This window comes from Phyllostomus discolor, chromosome 2 (genome assembly GCF_004126475.2).
Source record: "Phyllostomus discolor isolate MPI-MPIP mPhyDis1 chromosome 2, mPhyDis1.pri.v3, whole genome shotgun sequence".
NCBI lineage: Eukaryota > Metazoa > Chordata > Mammalia > Chiroptera > Phyllostomidae > Phyllostomus > Phyllostomus discolor.
Genome location: NC_040904.2, coordinates 195,615,758 through 195,637,161, shown reverse-complemented (window position 1 = coordinate 195,637,161; position 21,404 = coordinate 195,615,758).

The following is a 21,404-nucleotide window of genomic DNA, read 5'->3' as shown; positions in this document are numbered from 1 at the left end:
TGGCCCCTTGGCCCTTCCTTTCTCCCCCTCCCCGCCTCAGCTTCTGGTCCAGATCTTACCCGAAGGAGCCTCAGGCAACCCTACAAACCTCAGGAGCCAGGAGGTTCCTGGGAATCAGATATGCTAAATAAATTCCTTTTCTGCCCCAAGTGTGGGCAGCCACCAGGCCGGCCGGGGCCGTGAGTGTGACGGAGCAGACCACCACAGGCTCTGCAGTCGGGGGCTGGCCTCCCTCACCTCTTCTGGTTGCGACAATCACTCTCACTCGATTAGGTCCAAAAATGAGGGGATTCCTGTAAGGAACTGACAGCAAGGAGGGTCTGAAACAATCCAGGGAGCCCAGAGGCAGCCTTACAGTGGGCCTCGTAATTCAGGAAGGGGCAGTGCTCGGGACCCAGGGCACTCCAGAGCCTGGACCACCTCTCTGGTGGGCTGCCTCTTCCTCTGCTCTTTCTGGACATCCTCCCACTTCTGCCCCTCTACCAGAAGGCCCAGCCCATCACCAGGGCTCTGATATGGGCACAGCCCCATCACGGGCCCCTGGGGCTGCCACCCTTTGGGTGGGTGCCAGTGCTGGACCGATCATCTGTGGCCCAAGAAAGCAAGGCCACATGGTTCAGGACCACTCCTCTCAGAAGAGGCCTTGAACAAGATGGTCATATGGAATCCCAAAACTCCCCTGGACCCCTTCCATCCAGGAGCCTTAGTTTACCCCTCCAGGCTGGCCTGGCCTCACCTAACCCCCAGGCACTTCCTCTCCTGGATGTGTTTCTAAGAGCAGAGAGGTGAGGATACCTTCCCCAAGTCCAAGAGCCAGGAAAAATCTCTCTGATATTTGTTACAAGGAAGAAACTCCGGATTTATAAATACCTGACTACAAAGGGCCCCCACAGGCACACCCCTCCCTCTCCTCCCCTCCTCCGCCACAGCCTCTGGCAGCCACCCTTATGGCTGCCTTTGCCAGGACTCTAGCAGGGGTGGAAATATTTGGAGATGGTGGACAATCTCTACACACTAAAACAGAGGAAAGTAAACCACAGAAACGGCATGGGATTCTAAATCAGAAAGATCTAGATTCTATTTCTCCTTCTGCCACTGACTAGCTATATGATCTCAGGCGAGTCACTTAACCTCACTGAGTCTCAGTTTGTTTTTGTTTTTTTTAAGATTTTATTTATTTATTTTTAGAGAAGGAAGGGAGGGAGAAAGAGAGAAACATCAATGTGTGGTTGCTGGGGGTCATGGCCTGCAACCCAGGCATGTGCACTGACTGGGAATCGAACCTGCGACACTTTGGTTCGCAGTCCACACTTAACCCACTGAGCTATGCCAGCCAGGTGAGTCTCAGTTTCTTCATCTGTGAAGTGGGAGTCATGATATCTAATTCACAAGGCTGGCATGAGAATTAAAAGAAATACATTATTTCCTTAACCTGACCATTTCCACCCTTCCCCCTCCTCACTCCGTGTACTTTCCTCTCCCTGCACTTTCCTCTCCCATCCTCCCTGCAGTAAAGTCCCTCTGTTTAAGGTATCCAGAGTCAGTTTCTGTTGGCTGCAACCGGGAACACAGGCTGATAGCGCCTGTGATGCTCTCTTCGCCAGCACCTCACAGCCGCCGCATAGCGGACATTTTTCATGTTTGCTTAATCCCCAGCGCTTCTGAACGCCCTTCCTGTGTTTGGGAAATTTCCTGTCTTGCGTTCTACTCTTCTGAGGTAGGATCCAGAAAACTAGGAAGCAGGTATGTGACCTAGGCCCCATCAACCAGAGGAAACTAAACGAGGTTTCAAATTTTGAGTGAAGAAAGAATGTGACCACGTAGGACGCAACTCCTGGTGATGGAGGAGACGGAGGCATCGCATTTGGGGCCTGCCGGACAGGAGGTTGCAGTGTCGGTGTCGGGGACTGGTGTTGGCAGGGTGAGATGCACCGCCCATGACCAGGGAGGGTGGCCTTGGCTAACGCAGTCGGAGGTATGGTCTGTGTAGCCTGCCAGCTGGGTCGGGTCCTCCTGGGGGTTCCCTGGGGACCAGATGTGCTAAAATAAATTCGTTTTCTGACCAAAACAATTAGTTCTGTATTTTGCAACTAAGAACACTGACACACATCTGTGTACATTATCTGACGGTTTTTTCACAGCCTTATTGAGGAGTAATTGACATGTAAAATTGTAAGATATTTGAAGTATACATTGTAGTGATTTGATATACATTGTGAAAGTGTTCCCCAAACTAGTTTTTTAATTCATCTTCTACCCCACTTTTTTTTTGGTGTTGAGAACACTTAAGTTCTACTCTCTTAACAATGTCAAGTACACAATACATTGCTGTTACCTTTTGTCTCCATGCTGCACGTTAGATCCTCAGATGTCATTCACCTTGTAGCTGAAAGTTTCTACCCTTTTATGAACTTCTCCCAATTTCCCCCAACTCCCTTTTCTACATTCTGTTTCTATGAATTCGAGGTTGTTTTTTTTTTTCCTTTTTAAAAGTATCTATATAAGCCCTGGCTGGCGTAGCTCAGTGGATTGAGCACGGGCTGCGAACCAAAGCATCACAGGTTTGATTCCCAGTCAGGGCACATGCTTGGGTTGCAGGCCACGGCCCCCAGCAACCGCACATTGGCACATTGATGTTTCTCTCTCTCTCTCTCTTTCTCCCTCCCTTCCTTCTCTAAAAATAAATAAAATCTTAAAAAAAAGAAAAAAAGTATCTGTATAAGTAATACCGTGCAGTATTTGTCTTTCTCTGTTTAGCTCATTTCACTTAGCATAATGCCCCAAGGTGCATCCACATTGTACAAACAGCAGGATTTCCCTCCTTCTTGTGTCGGAATAGTATTGCATTATTGCATTATATACCTTCTCTATGCAATCATCCATCAATGGATATTTAGGTGGCTTCCATGTCTTGGCTATACAAATAATGCTGCAACAAGCATGGAAGTGCTCATATCTCTTTGACATCCTGTTTTCTTTTTCTTTGGGCAGACACCCAGAAGTCAGACTGCTGATGACATGGTAGTTCTATCTTTAATTTTTTGAGAAAACTCCATACTGTTTTCCATAGTGGCTGCACCAATTTATGTTCCCGTCAACAGTATATAAGGGTTCCCTTCTCTCCACATCCTAACCATCCCTCATTACCGCTTCCTTGTCTTTGTGATGGCAACCGTTCTAACAGGTGGGAGGTGATGTCTCGTTGTGGTTTTGGTTTGCGTTTCCCTAATGGTTAGTGATGCTGAGCACCTGTTCATGTGCCTGTTGGTCATTTGTATGTCATTTTAAGAAAAACGTCTATTCAATTCCTCTGGCCACTTTCTAATTCGATTATTTTTCTTTTTTGCCATTGAGTCCTTTATATATTTTAGATATTAAGCCCTTATCAGATATATAATTTGCAAGTATTTTCTCACATTCTATAGATTAACTTTTCATTTTATTGATGGTTTCCTTTGCTGTTCAAAAACTCTGTTATTTGGGCCCTGGCTGGTGTAGCTCAGTGGATTGAGCGCAGACCTGCGAACCAAAGCATCACCAGTTTGATTCCCAGTCAGGGCACATGCCTGGGTTGCAGGCCATATCCCCAGTATGGGGTGTGCTAGAGGCAGCCATACATTGATGTTTCACTCCCTCTTTTTCTCTCCCCCTTCCCCATCTCTCTAAAATAAATAAATAAAATCTTTTTTAAAAATTCTGTCATTTGATGTGGTCTTGTTTGATTTTCCTTTTTTACTTTTGGTGTCAAATCAAAAATTCTTTTACAAGTGAAGTCCCCGACTACTATTATAATTATATCTCTATTTCTCCCTTCATGTCTGTCAATATTTGCCTTATGTATTTAGATGCTCCCATGTTGGGTGCATAAATATTTACAAATGCTATATCCTCTCGTTGGATTGACTCCTTTGTCATTATATAAAGACCTTCTTCATCCCTTATTACAGTCTTTGGCTTACAGTCTATTTTGCCTTATATAAGTATAGCTACCCATGCTTTCTTTTGATTTCCATCTGCATGAAATATCTATTTCCATACCTTCACTTTCAGTCCATATGTATCGTAAAGCTGAAGTGAGTCTCTTGTAGGCAGCATATCATTGGGCCTTGTTTTTTATTCCATTCAGCCATTCTATGTCTTCTGATTGGAGGATTTAGACCACTTACATATAAAGTAAATATTGATAAGTATGGACTTAACCATTGCCATTTTATTGCTTTCTGTCTATTTTGTGATTCCTTTGTTCCTTTCCGCTTCTGTTGCTCCCTCCCTTCGTGATTTGATGGTTTTCTGTAACAGTACGCTGAGAATCCATTCTCTTTATCTTTTGTGTATTTCCATAGGTTTTTGCTTTGTTATTATCATAAAACATTTGCTTTCAGACCTACATAAAATATTTTATATTTATAAAACTATATTTTATGCTAATAACAGCTTCACTTTGGGTACATACTAAAGCTCTACATCTTTGCTCTCCCCACATACACGTTTTTATGTTTTTGATGTTATAATTTACATCTTTTACCTTGTGTACTCATGAACAAGTTATTCTGTGGTTATTTTTAATACTTTTGTCTTTTAACCTTCATACTACAGTGATAAGTGATTTACTTACCACCATTTATTAGAGTATTCTGAATTTAATTACATATTTACCTATACCAATGAGACTTATACTTGCATGTGCTTCTGTTGCTAACTAGCATCCTTTCATTTCAGTTCGAAAATGTCGCTCTAACATTTTTTATAAGGAGAGTCTAGTGGTGATGACCAACTTCAGCTTTTGCTTGTCTGGAAAATTCCTTCAGTTCTGAAGGACAACTCTGCTGGGTGGAGTATTTTTGGTTGAGATTATTTTTTCTTTCAACACTTTGACCTTATCATGCCACTCCCCTCTGGTCTACAGAACTTCTCCTGAAAAATGTGTTTATGGTCTTACAGTGGTTCTCCTTGTACCTAACAAGCTGTGTTTTCTTCTGATGCCCTTAAGATTTTCTTTTCTTTAACTTTTGCAATTTAGTTATAATGTGTCTTAGTGTGGGTATCTTTAGATTCATCTTGCTTGGAATTTTCTGGGCTTCCTACATCTGGATGCCTGTTTCTTTCCTCGGGTTAGGAAAGCTTTCAGCCATTATTTCTTTGAGAAAGCTCTTTCTCCCTCTTCTCCTGGGACTCCTGTAATGCAAATGTTGCTTCTCTTGATGGTATCCCAGGATATTGGATCCAAACCCTTTGCTCCTCAGGGAGAAGCTGGGAATTGTGCATCCCCTTCAGATTGCATGTTGTTGTCCTGGGATTAGAATTCTCGGAGAAAGTATGTCTCGGCCCTTCTTATCCATTTGTATGTGGGTATTTTCTCATTAATCCAATGTAGAGAAGTCACTTTGTTACAGAATCAACCCATGGGGGGCCCAGATACTGTTACCAAAACAAACCCCTTCCCCCAGGATCTTTCTGTTCTAGGTTGACCTTGCCCACTGCCAGGTAGGAACTGTGGCTTTCAATGCCAGAGTTCGGTAAAAAGGAGAGGAACCATTTATTCAAAAGTTATACAGGTTTAGAGTAATGGAGGAATGTTGCCATTAAAATCCCAAAGTCCCTCTAAAATATGCACAAACACACACACACAGTCCTGCCTCCCTTGGCTAAACCAGGCCAGTCAGGGGCACCGTCTCTCAGGGAAAGAAATAGAAGTCCATAGCTCGGCTAGACTCCAAGTTCCTCCAAGTGATCTGTGCTCAGATGAGCAGGTCTCCCACATTCCCCAGCACCATCAGTTCTGTCACCACGATCTCCAGTTCTTAACACAAAACCACGTGGCACCTCGTTATGGCCCACCAGTGAGAGCCCTTCCACCCCTTTTCTTCTTGCAGTCTCGCATTGTACCCCCTGTATTGTCTCTCATCCCACACAGCGGCCCACCTTTAGTTTAAATCCCAGCCTGGAAACTCCTCCAAAACCCCATTTCCGACTCCTCCCACAATCGGCTACACCTGCCAACACTCCCCCAGTTTCTACCTTTCTTGGCTGGCATAGTTAGTCCAGCCAGGCATGCCCCGGTGGTGGAGCGAACCATCTCCAAGCTCTCACGCAGGTGCAGTAACCTGAGAAGTTGCTGCATGGGTCAAAGTCATGAATACCTTTCTGGCTCCACTCAGGCTGGAAGCTATTCTGCTGTTATTGATATGCAAAATAACCATTTTTGCATGCAGGTATGAAGCTATCCTGCTGGTATTGATATGCAAAGTAACTCTCAGTGGCCCTGCTCCATATCTTTCATCCCCACACCCAACTGGACTTGCTAGGGGAGGGGGGCCCTGCTTCATGCCTCCCATTCCCCTCGTGGGGGGTCCTGGCTGTACCCCATTATAGCTTGGCTGATTTGGGGACTTCTTTCAGAAAGAATTATTCCATTTGTTGCTGTACATTCAGTGTGTCTGTAGAAGATGAGTTCAGAAGTCTCCTATATCACCATCTTGGACCAGACTGTACCTGATTGTTTTCGATGTGTGGTTGCCTTTCATGGACCCCCTACTGGGAACCTGGCCCACAACCCAGGCATGTGCCGTGACTGGGAATCGAACAGGTGACCCTTTGGTTCCAAGGCCGGCACTCAATTCACTGAGCCACACCAGCCAGGGCTGTACCTGATTGTTTTCAATACAGGGTGTTGCTCTGCATTAAATTTCACCAATGTGGGTGGATTTTAAAATAGCCACTTAAAAAACTCCCAGGAGCCACATTTATCTCATTTATTAGGAGACTTTGCTTTCCTTATCGAATGGTCTCTGAGATCAGATACTCTAAGGAAACAGGAGAAGACTGGGCTGCTCAGATCACGGGGGACAGAAGTCTGCATGGGGTTGTGGGGTTCAGTAGTGTCCTCCAGCAGGGGTGTGGGCCTCGGAGGCCTAAGGGCTAGCGCTACAGACCCTGGAAGGTAGGTTATGCCCAGAAAAGAAGCGAGAAGATGTCAGGGCAAACCACTTTCCCACCCTACTCCAAACACACTGGGCTTTTTATTGTTCCTTATCGGTGCCAGGCAGATTCCACTCTCAACAGTTGTAAGCCCCCTTACCACTCCTTCAAGTGTGCTCAAATGTCAGCTTCTTAAAAAGGTAAACACCTGACATAAAATGTTAACAACACCTCTCTCAGTACTCCTGATTTTTTTTCAAACCTCCTCTTTTCACTTTTCTATGACACTCATAATTTTCCAACATTATATGTGTATACATGTGTGTATGTATCTGTACATATAGTTTGAAAGGGATCTGTTGTCTGTCTCTCTACTTGAGGGTGACTTTTGTCTGTTTTATTCCCAAGCACCTAGAACAGTGCCTAGAACTTTGTAGACACTCAAGAAACATTTGTGGAATGGTGAATAGATTTACCCGACAAATATCTAAGCCAACTGTTCACCAGGCCCCATGTTCCCCATGTCTGCATAATGAACACAGACACAGTCCTTGCGTTTAGAAAGCTTACAGTCAAACGTCTTACCTGATGAAACTAAGACGTGCCGAGAAATGAATGACTAGATAAAATGCTCATCTGTCTAGGGAATGTGGGATCAATACAGAGATACATTTTAATCCAGAGAAGTGGCCCTCTAGCTTCAGGATTTCAGCCTTGTTACTTCTGGGCAAGACAGCGTTCTGGTATGTCTCAAATTACACCTGCAAGGACACCCACTCACACAGCCGGCCTGCCAGAGCCCCGATCACCAAGGAAGGAGCCCTGAGACAACGGCCTCCCTTTCTCCTGGTTATTCTCCAGAGAATGTCTCCTGGTTGAGACATTCTCTGTACCAGTCAGGTCTCAGCAGCAAACAGAGAGAACTTATCCATAAGGGGTGACGGAGGACAGTTTGTTGGGAGGGCTAATCATAGAGGGACAGGCAGTGTTGAGGGAAACCAACCGGTGATAGTGAAGCATCTTGGGAATGGGGCAGGAGCCGGAAGTCACCACCACTCTGATACAAGTGGATGCAAGGGGAAGGGGGCGGGGCCCCGGGGCCTACAGCTGCAGCCCTAAGGAGAGGAACAAAGCCTCTGCCCATCAGTGGCACCACACGACGAGTGAGCCAGAGAGATGAGTGCCACCTGCTCCACTCTCCTCTCACCCTCCAGGCCCTGCTGGGGCCGCCATCCGGCTGATCGAAAACCAGAGCTAGAAGGCCAGGGCCTTCTGCAAGGGTGCCCAGTAGAAGTCATCCTCAAATATTGGCCTGCAAGGGGGCAAAGCAGATGGAGAAGGGTTCAGAGCAGGTCTAGAGGAGCCAATGGAATATCTGGCACATTCTCTTTATCTTCCTTTGGTCAGGCTGGGAACCAAGGCGCACTCAGCTAGGCCTGGGGAATCGGTACTCCGTACCACGTGTGGGCCTGTGGTATCAGAGTAGGGAGGAAAGGCACAGCAAACATTGTTCAGTTCTGAAAGGGGAACCAGCAGTTGCTGTCACCATGGCAACTACTCAGAGCTGCCGTCCAGGCCCAAGTCCAGGGAATGACGGGAAGTCACTTTTTCCATCACCCACCCTTTCCATTACTGTCCCTCTTTCCTTCCTCCTTGACCCCAAGCAGAGTGATTTCCCTTGTTGCCTCCATGTCCAAGGACTGTTTTTAGGAGAACAATGGACGGCGGCTCTGGGGGTGGGGTGGTGGGCACTTGGGCAGGGACAGACTGTGTTATGTTGGGGAGGGAGGGAAAAGGAAGAGGAAACAAAGCATGTGGTGGTGCAGGGGGTGCTGGAGAACCCAGACCGAAGGACAGAGCATTATGGGGGGCACCATTGATGAGGGGTGACCTGGCAACATCACACATTTAGACTGTCGTCAACAAGCAACTTTTCCTGTGTTGGCAACATATCAAAATGCGGCCGCCCTGCCTCTGCCCCATGCCAGTGGGATGGGAGAAAGGGGATTTTCTTCATTCTTCCTTGTAAATGCATCAGAAAATGGTTACGCAAGCAAACAGACTCATAGATGGCACACAGATGACAGCTAGTGTGGGGACAGGGAAGTTAGGGGGTGGAGGGGTTGGGAAAAAAGGAAGAAGGACTCATGGATGTGGACAAAATTATGGTGATTGCTGGGGGGAGCGGGTAGAAGGGGACTGAATGGTAATGCAAAAAATATAATAAAGATTTTTTTAAAGGTTTCTATTGAGCCCTGGCTGGATAGCTAAGTTAACTGGAGTGTTGTCCCATGCACCAAGAGGTTGTTGAGTGTTTGATCCCCGGTCAGGGCACATACCTAGGTTGCAGGTTCAATCCCCAGTCATGGTGCAAACGGAAGGCAACCAATTGATGTTTCTTTCTCTCTCTCCCTCTGCCTTCCTCTCTCTCTAAAATCAATAAACATATCCTCAGATGAGGATTTTTCTTTTTTAAATGGTTGTTAGTAAGTGGCAGATTCCAGAGGTGCAGGGTACCAGGTCTCCCTTCAGAGGAGACTACTGAAAGAAGACAGACAGTCTTTTTGCTTAGAAAAGCAAAGGGAAGAAAGGAAATGGGCCATAGCCCTCTGCAGTGACCACTTTATGACACCCTTTCTTGATGCTGGTACCCAAGAGGCCTCCACGCCCAGTCAGTCCTGCTGAGCTGGGTTACTATAGAAACTGGGGTGAAAGGTGGCCTGCCAGTCCAACGTTTTCTCCCTCAGGCCTCCCTGTCAGCCCAGCTCTGCATCTGTCTCAGGGCACCTTTGCCCACAACCTTCTCTCCCTCCACCCAATTCCAACCTATTCTTCTGGGCTTGTCCGGTTGAGGTTCCTCCTCTGTATAAAGTATTTATTCTCTAACCATTTATGTTACACTGCTCCTCGGTGTTGGGAACTGCCCTGCCTGGTTTCAGAAGCTGTAACCCCCACCAAGGCTAAGGCTGAGGGAGTGACCTTGGACCATAAGCCAGCAAGGAGACAAAAGCTTATCTCCCTGGCAAGAGCACTGCTTCTGCTGCTTCATTCATAACTAAACCCCAAAGCTTGGTCGGTTAGCTAATGACGGATAAGATTCCCCAAGGGGGGAACGACCTAAGACAGGCACAATCACGTGGGAGGCCCCCAAGAAAGGACTCTGGGGGCTCAGCAAAAGGGGGTGATGGACCCTCGCTCCTCGGCTTTGACATAGCCTGAGTCCTCATCGTCTGGGAAAAAAATCTCCTTAGCTCTTGGTTGCCTTAGTTCCTGTGCTCCACCTAAGCCTGAAACAATGACAGGGTGGTGCAGCTCTGTGCTGAAAAGGGTGGATTCCCTGGGTGATCAGGCCTAAGAAAGAATATGTAAATTTCTGTGAAAACTTCTTTGTTTAGAATGCTCTCAGCTGAATGAGAGGGGTCCAAGGAGGAAGTTAGTTTGTTCCTTAAAGTCTTACAGTTCTTCAACCCTGTCTCAAAATAGACCCTCAGAGTTCCTTGTTATCTATTGTTTGATCCTTACTTCCTAGCAATGAGTAATGAGCTTTTACCTCAGTTCTTATGCAAACGAAACCAATAAAAAGCCTCTCCGGAGGGGGAACGAGGTGCTCTCCCCACCAGGGAGGGTGGCCAAGTGGTGCGCTCCCCACGTGGGGAGTGGCCCTGCTATTCCTCCACAGGACCTGGATGTCTCTGTGTATGTTTTTCTTGAGTTTCAACGAGCCATCCTCAGCGTTCCGTGATCACTGCTGGCCGGTGACCCACGCAACACCTCAGAAATTCTAAAGCACTCACTGCTAATAGCATTCTGTGTTCACCTAGCACTACCCGCTTCTTTTTCTATGTGGATCATCTTATTTCCCAACAGCCTAGGATCCCCTCACACCTAACACCATGCTGGGTACATACAGTAGGCTCTCAATGAGTACACTGTGTTTCATTGATAAAGGGAGACAGGATTCTATGCTATAACATTATCAGGTACTTCAATACCAGCTTGGGTGTTTCCTAAGAAAGGGCAGATTACCCCTCACTCTGCCAACTAGGAGAGAGATTCCAATTGGATGAATATAGGTAACATGAGTGTCACAATTTCCAGTCACCAAAGCACGTGTTTGCAGGCTATTCTATTTGAGCCAGCAATCTTGTGAGGTGGTCGGACATATCAGCCCATTTAACAGGTGAGGAAATAGAGAGCCAGGTGGTTAAGTGCTATGACCCAGGGACACAATTAATTAGTCCAGAACGCAAGTCCCTAAATTCCTACCCTGACACCTAGCGTGTGCACCTAGTATCCAGGATAACACTTAGTACTGAAAGACAAGCAGAAAAGCCATCGAGCTGGGAAATGACAGATACAGCTTTACTCCAGAGTAGAATACCAGACTGAAAGAGGAGAGAAGGCAGCAGCCACTCCACCCAGTTCACGTGTCATAATACAGTCCAGTGGAACTTGTGGAATGAAGACAGACGTGAGGGTTCACAAAGTTCCTTGGGCTGCCAGCTTGGCTGGTCTGAGCCCCAGGTGATGAGCTCAGAGGAGTGACCACCTTCCCCAGGACCTGTAAGAAATGAACCTCACTGGGTGGGTGAGAGTAGTGATGCGTGCGTGGTGGAGAGAAATCCCATAAACTGAGATAGAGGCCCGGAGAGGCTGCAAAGGGACATGATCCTTCAGAAGCAGCTCCCACATGTGACACGGGTACTCCTGTTGGAAGAATCTAGGACATCCTTCAAAGCCAATTAGAAGAAAGTGAGTTCTACACCAGCGGTTTAAAAACACACAAAAACTGCATAAGCAGCTCCATAAAACCCTACTGACTCACACCACTCAGAGCAGTGATTGCTCAACCTCAGCTGCTCACTTCGGGTCATCCCAATGCCCGGGCTGAGCCCCAGTTCTATTGCAGGGGTAGGGCCTAGGCATCAGCATTTTCTTCAAAGCCACTGAGAATTAGAGAGGACCGATGTTTTGTCACCCCAAAATATGCCTTTTGGGATATTGATTGTAAGCTGGTTATTAAGAAACAAAAGACTCAGGAAGAACCTTGGACCCTCCCCCTCAACAAAAGGAATTCAGGCAGCAGAACCTGCTTCGGAAAGAGAATCTGAGCATACTCACTTAGCAGGTTTGAATGAGTGTGTGTGACCAGGCAAGGAGGATGGGAGCAAAAATCTGTTTGCTGGATTCCCCTCTGTGTCCCATTGTCTCTGGGTGGCCCGGAAAGAATCCGTTTACCACATGTTTGCTCTTTTTCATCTGCCTGTGAATTGCCTGCTCTCCCTGTGAAATCCCAGACCCCTGCCCGCCTTGTCCTCTGTCCAGAATGGCATATAAACCTCAACTGCCTGATGTGTCTTAGGACGGCCTCATATCTTATGACAGCCCAAATGTATATCCATAATAAATTCTGGACATTTTCTCCTGTTCATCTGTCTCATGTTAATTTTCTTAAAGGTTTTATTTATTTATTTATTTATTTATTTATAGACAGAGGGGAAGGGAGGGAGAAAGAAAGGGAGAGAAACATGGATCGGTTGCCTCTCCCATGCCCCCAGCTGGGGACCTGGCCCACAATCCAGTCATGTGCCCTGACCAGGAATCGAACTGGCGACTTTTCGGTGCACAGGCCAGCATTCAATCCACTGAGCCACACCAGCCAGGACGATCTCATGTTAATTTGATTATTAGCCCTTCTGGAAGAACTTAGAAGGTGGGAGAAAGATTCTTTTTTGTGCCCCCCCAGTTTCAATGTACAATCCAGGTTGAGAATCGCTGCTCTCCAATGGGCTGGGAATCTGTGTTGAAAATGCTCCCCAAGTGATTCTAACGAAGCCCAAGCAGGCCTCACTCTGTTGGAAGGTATTTGGGAAACTTTGCTAAAAGCATCTTTCTCTAAAGCAACAAGTGTGGTCTACCAAACAGCAGGGGGGGGGGGGGGGGGGGGGGATTGGGGAAGAAGGTGGGGGAGGTCCAGGGCAATAGGGATAACTAACATGGTCCCAAAAGTCACACTCACTGCTTCTCTTGTGGCTCTGTGGCCCCTCAGGAAAAACTACAGAGCTTAGGCCGCTGGCAGGAGTAACAGAACCAGCCAGGCCTCCTCCCCCACCCAGAGCAGTTGGTGAACGCTGCTCTTCAGACACCCTGAAGCTGCAAACCACTTGTGGGGTTGTCCAACCCCTGGGGCCACATCAGCCCAACACAAAATCGTAAATTTACTTAAAACCTTATTCTTGCTCATCAGTTTTCGTTAGCATTTGTGTATTTAATGTGTGGACCAGAGATGACAAAAGGTTGGACACCCCTGAATGTTATAGTATATGACTGGTGTTAACAAGAAACAACAGACCCAAAATGACATCACTTTTGCTAAGCTCCACCAAGACTTTTTTTTAAAGTATACTTTATTCATTATGCTATTACAGTTGTTCTGTTTTTTTCTCTCCTTTATTCCCCTCTGCTCTGCACCCCTCCCACCAGCATTCCCCCTCCCCCTTGGTTCATGTCCATGGGTCACACATGTAAGTTCTTTGTCTTCTCCATTTCCCATACTATTCTTACCTCCCCCTGTCTATTTTGTACCCACCATTTATGCTTCTTGTTCCCTGTACCTTTTCCCCCATTCTCCCCACTCTCTCTCCCCACTGATAACCCTCCATATGATCTCCATTACTATGATTCTGTTCCTGTTCTGGTTGTTTGCTTATTTGTTTTTGTTTTTATTCTCAGATTCAGTTGTTGATAGCTGTGAGTTTGTTGTCATTTTACCATTCCTATTTTTGATCACCTTCTTTTTCCTAGATAAGTCCCTTTAACATTTCATATAATAAGGGCTTGGTGATGATGAACTCCTTTAACTTGACCTTATCTGGCAAGCACTTTACCTGCCCTTCCATTCTAAATGAAAGCTTTGCTGGATAGAGTATTCTTGGATGTAGGTCCTTGCCTTTCATGACTTCAAATACTTCTTTCCAGCCCCTCCTTGTCTGTAAGGTCTCTTTTGAGAAATTGGCTGACAGTGTTGTGGGAACTCCTTTGTAGGTAACTGTCTCCTTTTCTCTTGCTGCTTTTAAGATTCTCTCCTTATCTTTAATCTCAGGTAATGTAATTATGATGTGCCTTGATGTGTGCTTCCTTGGGTCCAACTTCTTCGGGACTCTCGTTCGATTTTTGGCAGTTCTGGTTGTTTTTTGTTTTTACATTTGTTGTTGTCCTTCTTTTGGTTGTGTGAGGAGGCAAAGTGTGCCTCCATCTTTACTGAAGGTGTCCACCAAGACTTAATACCTAACCCGATTGCGGTTTCAGCCTCTCCCAGGAGTGAAATTTTAAACCAGTCAGTCTGGAATCTTCTGATCAGCACTAGTGAGATAACCTGCCTGATAAGACCCCATGCCCTCCAGTAAGGGAAGGTGGCCTGCCTGAAATAATCCACTCTTAGCTTTCCACCCTCTTTCCGCTCATAAAAACCTTCCATTTTGTACAACTCCTTGGAGCGCCCTCTAGTTGCTGCTCGATTCATGACTCACCTAACAAAGCCAAGCAGACATTCAAATTGACTTGGTCGAATTTTGTTCTTGAACACTAGACCCCACCAACATTTGGAGTCAATCCCATGCACACAGCTTGTAAAGCCGGGGGTCTGGGTTTAAGCCCCACACTGTACTTCCTAGCTGTGTGACCTTGTGCAAGTTGCCTAACTTCTGTGAGCTTCTGTTTCCTCAGCTGCCAGATGGGGATGATAATCGTGTTTTGTCTCAGTGTCGTCAAGAATCAAATGAGGTAACTGATGCATGAAGAGCCCTTGGAACAATACTTGGAATGCAGTTAAGTGCCCTATAAAGATTAGCTAATACACCCCACACACACATCGCATCACTGACTGTGTGCCAGGCACTATTTTAGGCACTTTCCTTGCACCTTGCGCGTGGGAGGCCCTGACCCAAGAGCTCTGGGCCTCCTCCCTGAAGTTTTTGGACAAGTCACTTCCCTTCCCGGGCCAGGTCTCCAAAGCAAGATCTCCGCAAGGTCTCTCTGAGCTTTAACTCAAGGTTTGAGTCAAACCCTCTCTTTGCACCTTCTTCAACCTGCATTTAGGATGCAGGGATTCCTATTCCTTCTGATTTACTTTGAGAAGAGGCAAAAACACCCGGCACACCCAAGGAACAGAGAAGGCTGTCACCCAGTGGTTTTGGCTGGGGGCATGCTTCCCTCTGCACACCACCCACAGGCTAGCCCTGGCACAGAGAAGTCCCGGGCGGATCCCAGGCCAAGGCGGGGCCCCTGAGCCGATTCTGGAGAGAGATGCAGTTCCCGAAGGGAGGATAGAGGGACCCCCTGTCCCGCAGGAAGTGCCACTCTGGCCCAGCCCCAGAGCCTCCCCGGGGCGGCGCCTTGGTTCCAGGCAGCCCGCACACACAGCCCTCTGATCTCGCCCAGAAAGGACGTTTGTCTCCTCCAAGAAAAGGAACCCCCGGGGAGCAACTACCCTGTAATCCTGGGGAGAGGACTGGCTCCTGCCTCAAAAAAGAAAATGCAAGCCGCCAGGCCCAGCACGAACCCCGCAGGAGCCACAGGCCGCTCTGAGCACAGCTGACATGAGGCCAGGAGCAGGGACGGGAAAGCCCGTGGCACCTGAACGGCGGAAAGTGAGGCCCCGAGAGCGGAGGGCCAGTGTGAGCCTGCACACTGACAGGGCAGCGACCCAGGGCCGGACTCTCCCAAGGGCCATCTCTGAGAGCGAGCGCGCCGCGGAGGGTATCGGCGAGGGACTACTTGAGCTCGCGGGAAGCTGGCGGAGGGCTGACTCATCCTCCTGCCACAGCACTGAGTCACCCGCGAGCATCACCGCCCACAGAGCCGCCACTGTCCCGTCGGGCCGCCCCTCGACGCCCCCTCGCGGCTGCCTGGAAGCGCAGCCAGGGGTCTCTGCGCTGCTGTCCCGACTGTTGCACCAAGCACGGTCCCCGCACCCTCTGGGCTTCAAACCTCCCTGTGCCCTCGCTCAGACCTCCTCTCTGCTCTTTACCAGGATCTGAGCCCCGCACGATGCTGACAGTGAGGGAATCGAAGTGAAAACTACATGGGGTTCACTGTAGTATTTTCCCAGTTTTGTAGATACGAGCATTTCCAAAGTAAAAAGTTGCATCCTCTCCCTCTCCGTCTCTTGCTTTTAAAAGATGAATTTCCAGGCCCTCTCCTGGGGACCCCAACACAAGGTCAAATTGGAGCTGTAAACTGGACGGCCTACCACCCACCAGCTTCCAAGAGGAAAAACCAGGAATAATACCTCTTAGCTCCCAGGGAGCCCTAACCTACTACCTCTGTCCCCACCTGGGATATGGGTTCTCCACCTCCTTCCCAACGTTAGGCACAGTATTTTCACACAGCAGGCTCTCAACAAAAGTGTACTAAATGAAATGATGGACGATGGACTTTGCAGCACAGGGGGACAAGAGGCAGACCTAAAGAATCGGGGGTCCCCATCCTCTCCTCCTCCACCTACACTTAGGCCTAGAAATCTCCCAAGACTTACTTATCAGTGGGCTTCTCCTGCCTCCTTCACCCCCCAAGAAGCTGAGGCGCTAAGAGTGAGCACCTGCTTGCTCACCATGCCAGGCCCAGGGAGATTCCATGCCCCTCCCCCAGCACCCCAGAATCTAGATGAGAAGTGAGTTAAGAGAGTGAGTCACTTTGACTGCTTGGGGCAGGAAGTGGTGGTGGTGACAGTCTGGCACAACCACCCATTTCCCCTGCCTGGTGGAGCCTGGTCCTCAGAAAGCAAAGAATTCCCTGGAGACGACAGGAGAATAATGATACTGGCCGATGTCCACCCAGTACCATGTGCCAGTCACATGTGCCTTTTATGCATATTATTTTAATCCTCACAGCCACCCTGGCGGAGGTAAGTGCTATTATGTGTCCATACTTAGAGAAGAAAATAAAAACTTAAGTAACAACATAATGACATATGTAGAGCACTTAATTATTTAGGCAACACTTACATATAATACCACAACAATTTGAGGAATGAGGGACTCCTCCCACCCTTTTAAAGATCAGTTAAAAGGAAAAGTAAATGATTTGTTCAAGGTCACACAGCTCTAAGTCTCACACACCAAGTACCCAGGTTCTTTCCATTTCCCTCCATGGTCACCCCCACCTCTCCCTGCCCGAAGCAACAAAAGTGACTCACTCCCTTAACTCGCTTCTCATCCAGATTCCAGCAGCCATGAGTAACTTAACCTGCTGGTACATTTCACAGCAAGAACAAACCCAAACAAATCCCTCTGCTAGGCAACCAGCTCCACAGGACAGGGACCTATTATTATTATTATTATTATTATTATTAATTGATTGACTTTAGAAAGAAACATCAATTTGTTGTTCTGCTTATTTATGCACTCATTGATTGCTTCTTGTATGTGCCCTGACTGGGGATTGAACCCACAACCTTGGTGTATCAGGAGAATGCTCTAACTATCTGGGCTACCCGGCCAGGGCAGGGCACGGATTTCTTTTTCTCTGTTCTATTCACTATTGTCTCTCCAGTTCCTGGAAGACTAAGTCTCTACATATATTGGGGCTCAATAAATTGGTGTTGAGTGAACGAACCCCTCCAACAAAGGAGGCCAGAACTCAAAAAGTTGGAAGATGGGGAAATGAAGGACTTGGGGAAGAGGTCAATTCTGCTCCTAAACCTCTCCAGGAAGGAAAGACACCTCCGCCTGCTGCTTTAACTGCTAGCCTTCAAGCCTCAGACCTCGTCAGGGGTCAGAAAATTCTTCCTCAGAATTTTCGCCTTGCTTTTAGTCTCACATTCCCCACATACTTTAGGGGCAGGAAGTGAGGCCGGCATCCTCCTGGATCCTCACGGCTCCTTCCAGAAGTTACATCCCCCACCACTCCCTTATGAACACCCTTGAAGAACCCAGCACCCATCTGTAGCACCCTGTCCTTCTCGTGGTCATCTTCTGGCCTCCTGACCTCTCCTCCTCCTTCCCTGGAGCTTCACTCCTGGCTCAGGCCTTGCTCTGCACCCACTCCCCTCACTCTCCCAGGCAGTCTCAGCCTCCACGTGCGGGACCCACCCATCTCCCTGGGCTCTCTGTTCCTGGTCCTCTTCCACCCTGAGGACCACTTCTCCCACTTCAGCCTCCCAGTCCCAGCTCACACCCTGGATCTTATCACTTACCTGAAACTGCCCCACCTCCCAGGCACCCTTTCCATCGACCTTAGTCTTCGGCCACCTGCTCAAGGACTGGCTCTGAACCAATTCTTGGGTGACACAGAGACTCCAGCCCATCAGCCCTCCTCTGGCTGCTCTTCACTCTCCACCCAGCAGAGAGTCCATGCATCCTCATTAGACTCACTCCCTTGTGAAAGTCCCCAATCCCCTTCCCTCTCCCTCCTACCACACTGTCCTAACAAAATCTTGGCCCTGATAAAACCTCAGCAGAGCCAAGCATTGCTGAAGGAAACCACAGCCAGGCAGATGGGGGCAATATGATTTCTCGCTCACCACCCTCCAGTGAGTCCCAAGGGCATCCAACAATCCTGAGATATTTTTGAATTATGCTCCCTCTCTCACTCCCCGTGCTCCTCCAAACTGCACCTGACCCCTGCCTCCTTCCCAGCCTCACCTGGCAGCTTTCTTCTCATGTCACTGGAACATAGAGCCATCAGACAAGAGATTTCTCAGCTTCTTATGGCCAAATTCATTCACCTACTCCAGACCCCAGACCCTGTGTCCTTTTACTCTCTTGACACCACAGAGGACGGGTCCCTCCTCCCACAGCCAGCTGTCCATAGGAGCCCTGGATCCCGCCCTCTCACTGCCCTCTCAGTGATGATGCCCACTCTGCTAACAGCGTCTTCACTCTCTGTCCCCACCAGAGCATTCCCTTTAGCATCAAAACATGGTCTTGTGGCCTGGCCACGTGGCTTAGTTGGTTAGAGCATCATCCCAGACACCAAAAGTGTGCAGGTTTGATCCCCACTGACAGTATATACCTAGGTTGCAGTTTTGATTCCCCAATCAGAAAAAAAAAAATTCTCAGGTGAGGATTTAAAAAAAAAAAAAAAACTTCCAGTCAAGATGGAGGCATAATTAGACACACTTCACCTCCTTGTGAACCATAGAAAAAAATTACAACAGGTCTCAAAAACCAATAACACCCAGAACTGTCAGAATATTGAGCTGTATGGAAATCCAACAACCAAGGATTTAAAGAAGCCACATTCACCCAGATGAGTAGGAGGGGTGGAGTCGTGGAGATGGGACAGAGAGGCAGTGTGGCACAGAAAAACAGCACAGTAGAGGTGGCGGGACAGAAGGTCCCACATTCCTATGTGGTGGATAAAAATTGGCAGGGATACCCAGGAGTGAGCAATACAAGCCCCAGGCCAAACCAAACGGCCCAGGGTCCCAGCACCAAAAAGATAAATCCTCATTATCTCTGGCTGTAAAAAAACAGTGGAGGTTGGGGCAGTGGAAGAAACTGCTAGATTTTTGCTGCTAAAAGGGCCTTCATGGACTTAGAATGTATGCAAACCCCAGGGCAGCAGCTGGAGGGGCATCAGTCGAGTACAGTGAAGCAGGCTGCCCCACCCTGGCAATTCCCTAAGACTCCACCCCACACAATTTACAGGTGCCTTTGCTACATAGGCCATGCTACTAAGACAGGGAGTAAAAGCAGCTCTACCTAATACACAGAAACAAACACAGGGAGGCTGACAAATTGAGGAGGCAAAGAAGTATGGCCCAAAGGAAAGAACAGAAAAAAAAAAAAAAACAGAAAAAAGAATAAATGAAATGGAGATAGCTTACCTATCAGATGCAGAGTTCAAAACACTGGTGATAAGGATGCTCTGAGAACACACTGAGTAAGGCAAAAAAAATAAATAAAGGGAGAAACGAGGGTTACTCCTCGTTTACAAAACAAGAGTTACAAAAGGAAATAAAGAAAAATCCACCAACAATTAAGGGAAGTAAGCCAGGTTCAAATCAACAATTTGGAACAAAAGGAAGAAATAAACATTCAAACAGAAGAGAAAGAAAAAACAAGAATTCAAAAAATGAGGAGAGGCTTATTTGTTGCCCCTCTGGGCAACTTTAAACATTCCAACAACTGAATCATAGGGGTGCCAGAAGGAAAAGAGCAGCTTTTATCGAAAACTTATTTGAAAAAAATAATGGAAAGACAACTTCCCTGATTTGGCAAAAGAAATAGATATACAAGTCTAGGAAGCAGAGAGAGTCCCAAATACATGGGAGCCAAAGAGGACCACACCAAGATGCATCATAATTAGAATGCCAAAGGTTAAAGATAAAAAGAGAATCTTAAAAGCAGCAAGAGAAAAGCAGAGAGTTACCCACTAAGAACTTTCCATAAGACTATCAGCTGATTTCTCAAAAGAAACTTTTCAGGCAAGAAGGGAAGGGCAACAAGTATTCAAAGTCATGAAAAACAAGGACCTACAACCTAGATTACTCTACCCAGCAAAGCTATCATTTAGAATGGAAGGGCAGATAAAGTGCTTCCCAGACAAGGTAAAGCCAAAGGAGTTCATCATCACGAAGCCATTATTACATGAAATGTTAAAGGAACTTATTTAAGAAAAAGAAGATCAAAAGTATGAACATTACAACAAACTATGTTGTAATGACATAGTTTCAAACGATAAAAATGACAACAAACTCACAACAACTACATCTAAAAAACAAAAGCAAACTAAGCAAATAACCAGAACAGAAACAGAATTATAGGTATGGGGATCATTTGGAGGGTTATCAGCTAGGAGGAGGAAGGGGGAGAATGGGGGAAATGGTACAGGGATTAAGAAGCATAATTGATAGGTACAAAATAGACAGGGGGTCGTTAAGAACAGTGTAAGAAAAGGGGAAGCCAGAGAACTTACACACACGACCCATCAAAATTAACTAAGAGGTGGGGATTGCTGGAGGGAGTAGAGGGGAGTGAAGGGGGGAAAATTGGGACAATTGTTAACAGCCCAATCAATAAAATATACTATAAAAAAACACCATAGTCTTATACAAATGTATTTTAAAAAGCCAAAACAACCCTCAAAAACCCTGTCTTCCCCCTCCACCCGCTTCACTCAGGACCGCTTCACTTCTCTGCGGTCCTTCGGAGCCCAGCTTAGAAGGACCTGCTTGTACTGCCTGCACTCTACCACCTCCTTCCCCTCTCTGTCGGCCTCTGCCCTACCTCTTGGCTAGAACGCTCTTGTCCACATCACCAACAGTCCCACTCTCCCCAGCGCAGTGGGCACTGGTCCTTGTCCCATCAGTCATCACAGTGGACCACTTCATAATGGACCACGATGGTACAGTGGCTCCTGGGTGCCATGCTTCCTGCTTCTCCTCTCACACCTCTGTCACCTCCTCTATCCACCTCTCAACATCAGAGTCTGGTCCTAGGCCCCCATCTTCTCCATTATACTCTGCCTCCGTTATGCTGGCC